Source organism: Hylobates moloch, unplaced genomic scaffold, assembly GCF_009828535.3.
Source record: "Hylobates moloch isolate HMO894 unplaced genomic scaffold, HMol_V3 SCAFFOLD_3473, whole genome shotgun sequence".
Taxonomy (NCBI): domain Eukaryota; kingdom Metazoa; phylum Chordata; class Mammalia; order Primates; family Hylobatidae; genus Hylobates; species Hylobates moloch.
In genome coordinates, this window is record NW_026655748.1 from 1 (window position 1) to 6,625 (window position 6,625).

Consider the following 6,625-nt stretch of genomic DNA (forward strand, 5'->3'; position numbering starts at 1 on the left):
CACCACGCCCAGCTAATTTTTTTGTATTTTTAGTACAGATGGGGTTTCACTGCGTTAGCCAGGTTGGTCTCAATCCCCTGACCTCGTGATCTGCCCGCCTCGGCCTCCCAAAGTGCTGGGATTACAGGCGTGATCTCATTTAATTATTAAATGAAATTCTAGGAAGTTACAGTACATTTATTTCACCTTCTATTTTAAAAGAACTATAATTCCAGATAGCAAAATATATATTTTGGTTATTATGGGATACTTTTGTTTGTTTGTTTTTAGATGGGGGCTGGCTGTGTTGCCCAGGCTGGCCTCAAACTCCTGGGCTCAAGCAATCCTTCCACTTCAGCCTCCTGAGTAGCTGGGATTACAGAGACACAACACATCAGGCTGGGATCCTTCATTCTTACATTTATTTCATGATGGGTTACATGAAATAGTTAACAGTATTCAAAATGTAGTGAAATGTCATAAGGTTTCATTGTGCTGTTAGCTGATTAGGTAACAACAACAACAAAAGATTTATATAATCCCTAGATTGTAAAAATTGTGACTATAGCAGATATATTTTTCTGTAAAGACACGAATGTGCTGCTTCTCCGAGAAAACACCAAATGGCGGATGACGCCTGTGCAGCGGGCGGGGGCGGGAGGGCAGGGGGGAGGGGGGTGGGCGCCGGAGGCCCCAGGGGCCCTGGGAAGGGGAACCGATGTGGCTTCCGCTGAGGGTTTCGGCAGTGGCATCCGGGTCCGGGGTCACGGCCGTGGATGGGGCCGGGACCGGGGTGGCGGCCGTGGATGGGGCAGGGGCCAAGACCGCGGAGTTCGCGGAGGCAAGGCCGAGGATAAGGAGCGGATGCCCGTCACCAAGCTCGGCCGCCTGGCCAAGGACATGAACATCAAGTCCCTGGAGGAGATTTATCTCTTCTCCCTGCCCATCAAGGAATCTGAGATCATTGACTTTTTCCTGGGGACCTCTCTCAAGGACGATGTTTTTGAAGATTATGCCGTTGCGGAAGCAGACCCGCGCCGGCCAGCGCACCAGGTTCAAGACGTTTGTTGCCATCGGGGACTACAATGGCCACGTTGGTCGGGTTGAAGTGCTCCAAGGAGGTGGCCGCCGCCATCGGTGGGGCCATCATCCTGACCAAGCTCTCCATTGTCCCCGTGCGCAGAGGCTACTCGGGGAACAAGATCGGCAAGCTCCACACCGTCCCTTGCAAGGTGACAGGCCGCTGCGGCTCTGTGCTGGTGTGCCTCACCCGCGCCCAGGGGCGCTGGCATCGTCTCAGCGCCTGTGCCCAAGAAGCTGCTCATGATGGCTGGATCTATGACTGCCACACCTCAGCCAGGGGCTGCACTGCCACTCTGGGCAACTTCGCCAAGGCCACCTTGGATGCCATCTCTAAGATCTACAGCTATCTGATCCCCTGAAGGACCTCTGGAAGGAGACTGTATTCACCAAGTCTCCCTATCAGGAATTCACTGACCACCTCGCCAAGACCCACACCAGAGTCTCCGTGCAGAGGACCCAGGCTCCAGCTGTGACTACAACATAGGGTTTTTATACAAGAAAAATAAGGTGAATTAAGCCTGTTACTGTAAAAAAAAAAAAAAAAAAAAGACGTGAATGTACTGGATATGATTCGAACTGGATTTGTTTCAAGCCTACAAGTCTCTCTCTGATAAGTGTCATCAAAAAACACTGGGTGAAATAATGTTTACCTACTTATTTATTCAACACATATTTATACCCAAAGGGAGTCTTGTGGAGGATAGAGATGGATGTATACTGTGGGTCCTTGCCTGCCCCTTGAGAGGCAGCCTATAAATGCCATTCATGTTATTCTTAAAAGTGTGGAAAAGTACCCAAGATGCTCTTAGCTTTCTTCCTCCTCCTCCTCCTTCCTCTTCCTCCTCCTCCTCCTACTTCTTCCCCTCCCTCCCTGGCTCCCTCCCTCCCTCCTTCTCTCCCTCTCTTCCTCCCTCCCTTCCTTCCTTCCTGGCTAATCAAGTGAAGCAGTGGGAGTGGAGAAGGAATGAAGAAATCTATAACTGGTTGTGATCAATTAGTTGTAAACACCACTGCATTCAGACAGGCCCTTAGTTTTCTTTAATGTCTCATTTTAAAGCTTTTGTTTAGGAATGTATCTAAATCTTTTTTTTTTTTTTTTCCTTTTGAGACAGAGTCGCTCTTGTCACCCAGGCTGGAGTGCAGTGGCACCATCTCGGCTCACTGCAACCTCTGCCTCCCGGGTTCAAGTGATTCTCCTGCCTCAGCCTCCAGAGTACTTGGGATTGTAGGCGCCCGCCACCAAACTTGGCTAATTTTTGCATTTTTAGTAGAGACGGGGTTTCTCCATGTTGGCCAGGCTGGTCTTAAACTCCTGACCTCAGGTGATCCGCCCACTTCGGCCTCCCAAAATGTTGAGATTACAGGCATAAGCCACCGTGCCCAGCCAGGAACACCTTTTAGAATCTGATGGAACCACTTAATTCTCCTTAGAAAAAATACACACAAGGCCGGGGGCAGTGGTTCACGCCTGTAATCCCAGCACTTTGGGAGGCTGAGGCGGGTGGATCACTTGAGGTCAGGAGCTTGAGACCAGCCTGGCCAACATGGAGAAACTCCATCTGTACTAAAAATACAAAAATTAGCCAGGTGTGGTGGCGGGCGCCTACAATCCCAGGTACTCTGGAGGCTGAGGCAGGAGAATCGCTTGAACCCGGGAGGCAGAGGTTGCAGTGAGCCGAGATGGCGCCACTGCACTCCAGCCTAGACGACAGAGCGAGACCCTGTCTCAAAAAAGAAAAGAAAGGAAAAAAAAAAAAAAACCACAAATGCAAGCACATCAAGTTCTGAATATATGTTCAAAGGGTTATGATCTCTCTTAAAGTTTATCCATTACCTCCTAGCCATGGACCCTAGGTTAAAACCCATTTCCTTAAACTAGGTACTCTAAAGAATATCTTATTTTAGAGGGGATGCAATCATTAGATAGAAAGTTAGATTAGACAATTTTAAGACATTACTCAACCTAGAGATAGCTACCTTACTAAAAAGAAAAAAAAGCAGAAAGATTGACTACGTTTTTTTTTTTTGGTTTGTTTGTTTTTGAGACAGAGTCTTGCTCTATTGCCCAGCCTGGAGTGCAGTGATGTGATCTCAGCTCACCTCAACCTCTGCCTCCTGGGTTCAAGCAGTTCTTCTGCCTCAGCCACCTGGAGTAGCTGGGATTACAGGGGCTTACCACCACACCTGGCTAATTTGTTTTTTGTAGAGATGGGTTTCACCATGTCGGCCAGGCTGGTCTCAAACTCCTGACCTCAGGTGTTTCACCCGCCTCAGCCTCCCAGAGTGCTGGGATTTCAGGCATAAACCACCGCACCCAGCCCAATAAATAACTTTTGGCAATCTTCCCACACCTTAAAATTAACTCTAATTGTATTTTACTATGGAAATTGTATTTTCTAAATCTCTCTATAGACTAAAGGCCATAGAATGAAAATTGTTTCACTAAATAAAATCTTGGTTACGGCCAGGTGTGGTGGCTCACTCCTGTAATCCCAGCACTTTGGGAGTCTGAGGTGGATGGATCACAAGGTCAGGAGTTCAAGACCAGCCTGGCCAATATGGTGAAACCCTGTCTCTACTAAAAATACAACAGTTAGCCGGGCGTGGTGGCGAGCGCCTGTAGTCCCAGCTACTGGGAAGGCTGAGGTAGGAGAATCACTTGAACCTGGGAGGCGGAGATTGCAGTGAGCTGAGATCATGCCACTACACTCCAGCCTGGGTGACACAGCAAGACTCCATCTCAAAAAATAAATAAATAAATAAAAATAAAAATTTGGTTAGCACTTTGTTTTCTCATGACACACGTCTGTCACCTAAAGGAACGGTAGGCTGGGTAAGCGGCTCACACCTATAATCCTAACACTTTGGGAGGCCAAAACAGGAGGATGGCTTGAAACCAGGACCAGTCTGGGTGACATAGAAAGACCCCATCACTACAAAAAAATGAACAATTAGCTGAGAGTGGTGGCAGCCCCTGTAGTCCCAGCAACTCCGAAGGCTGAAGAAGGGGGATGGATTGAGCCCAGGAGTTAGAGGCTGCAGTGTTTTGTTTTGTTGTTGTTTTGAGACGGGGTCTTGCTCTGTCACCCAGGCTGGAGTGCAATGGCACCATCTCGGCTCACTGCAGCATCCAACTCCTGGGTTCAAGTAATTCTCCTACCTCAGCCTCCCGAGTAGCTGGGATTACAGAGGTGTACCACCATGCCTGGCTAACTTTTGCATTTTTAGTAGAAACAGGGTTTCACCATGTTGGCCAGGCTGGTGTCAAACTCTTAACCTCAGGTGATCCACCCACCTCGGCCTCCCAAAGTGTTTGCATTACAGGTGTGAGCCACCATGCTCAGCCGAGGCTGCAGTGTTATGATCACACCACTGCATTCCAGCCTGGGCAACAGAGAGAGACCTTGTCTCCCAATAAATAAATAAAAGTAGAGTGAGCCTTAGTTTACGGAGGGCTTAATTTAGTTACCTTTTACTTAAAATAGAATTTAACATTCTTTTTTTACACCAATTAAGTCTGTCTTGAAAGTCAATTTATAGAATTGACTTAAATATACTCGGTACTAAAGAAGTTCTAAGAATAACTTATATGGAAAGATTTCTGCTTTGTAGCTGTCAAAGTAGATTACAAATTAATGGATCGTTTATTGGACTTGTACTATAGAAAAAAAAATGATGTAAACCCTGTGTACATTTAATCAAAACATTATAATATTACTCTCAAAGTGGTGGATTTTTTTGTGTTCAAAGGAAGATTTTGTTTAAAAAAAGTCAATTTTATGTGTATTAACTAAACCTCAATAAACCTGATTTTAAAGAGGGGCGTAGCTGGGTCCGGTGGCTCATGCCTGTAATCTCAGCACTTTGGAAGGCCGAGGCAGATGCGTCACTTGAGTCCAGGAGTTTGAGACCAGCCTGGGCAACATGGTGAAACCCTGACTCTACAAAAAATATATGAAAATGAGCTGGGCGTGGTGGCACACGTCTATAGTCCCAGCTACTTGGGAGACTGAGGCAGGAGGATCAATTAAGCCTGAGAGGTGGAGGCTGCAGTGAGCAGAGATCCCACCACTGTACTCCAGCCTGGGCAGAGAAAGACACAGTCTCAAAAAAAGAAAAAAGGGAGGGGAATAGCCAGGCGCAGTGGCTCACGCCTGTAATCCCAGGACTTTGGGAGGCCAAGGCCGGTGGATCACCTGAGATCAGGAGTTCAAGACAAGCCTGGCCAACATGGTGAAACCCCATCTCTACAAAAATACAAAAATTAGCTGGGCATGGTGGTGTGCGCCTATAATCCCAGCTACTCGGGAGGCTGAGGCAGGAGAATTGCTTGAACCCAGGAGGCGGAGGTTGCAGTGAGCTAAGATTGCGCCACTGCACACCAGCCTGGGCAACAGAGCAAGACTCTTCTCAAAAAAAAAAAAAATTGGAGGGGGATAGAAGAATGGCTAACAAATGATTGTATAATTCCCTACGATTGAAAATGAAATTATTTTTCAAATCATGTTTTAAAAAGAGTTTTATAAATGGCTGGGTGTGGTGGCTCATGCCTGTAATCCCAGCACATTGGGAGGCTGAGGCTGAAGCATCACCTAAGTTCAGGAGTTTGAGATCAGCCTGGCCAACATGGTGAAACCCCATCTCTACTAAAAATGCAAAAATTAGCCAGACGTGGTGGCACGTGCCTATAATTCCAGCTACTCAGGAGGCTGAGGTGGGAGAATCACTTGAACCTAGAGGGCAGAGGTTGCAGTGAGCTGAGATTACACCACTGTACTCCAGCCTGGGCAACAGAGCGAGACTCTGTCTCAAAAAAAGAATTTAAAAAGAAAAACCCCAGATCATGGCTTGTATTTAGTTATCATGTCTTTTTCAGTCTCCTTTAATCTGAAATATTCCTGTCTTTAACTTTTATAATATTGAAATTTTTTAAGCTCCCAAGTCAGTTATTTTATAGACTGCTTCTCAATTGGGGGTATCTGATTTTTTTCTGATTATAGCAGTGATTATACTTATTTTTTGTGAAATATCACCAAAGTCTTTAGTGCATCAGGAAGCACATAATATCCATTATTCCCATTACTGATGATATTAACTTTAATCACATGGTTTGATATGCCAGGTTTCTCCAGTGTAAAATTACAGTTTTTTTGTTTGGTTTTTGTTTTTTTGTTTTTTTTTTGGAGATGGAGTCTGGCTCTGTCACCCAGGCTGGAGTGCAGTGGCGCAATCTTGGCTTACTGCAACCCATCTCCCAGGTTCAAGCAATTCTGCCTCAGCCTCCTGAATAGCTGGGACTACAGGGGCATGCTGCCATGCCTGGCTAATTTTTTTTTTATATTTTTAGTAGAGACAGGGTTTCACTGTGTTGCCCAGGCTGGTTTCAAACTCCTGAACTCAGGCAATCCACCTGCCTCAGCCTCCCAAAGTGCTAGGATTACAGGCGTGAGCCACTGCGCCTGGCCCAAAGTTTTTTCTTATTTGTAATAAGTAGCTTGTGAAGATATGTTTTCAGATTATATAAATTCCTTGTTATTCCTGCATTTTTTTTTTTTTTTTTTTT

At 46.1% G+C, this 6,625-nt stretch overlaps 1 pseudogene; it reads left to right on the forward strand.

Annotated features, from left to right (window-relative positions):
* The first annotated feature begins 690 nt into the window (after positions 1-690).
* Positions 691-1,587, forward strand: LOC116465166 (small ribosomal subunit protein uS5-like; annotated as a pseudogene).
* Positions 1,588-6,625: the final 5,038 nt, after the last annotated feature.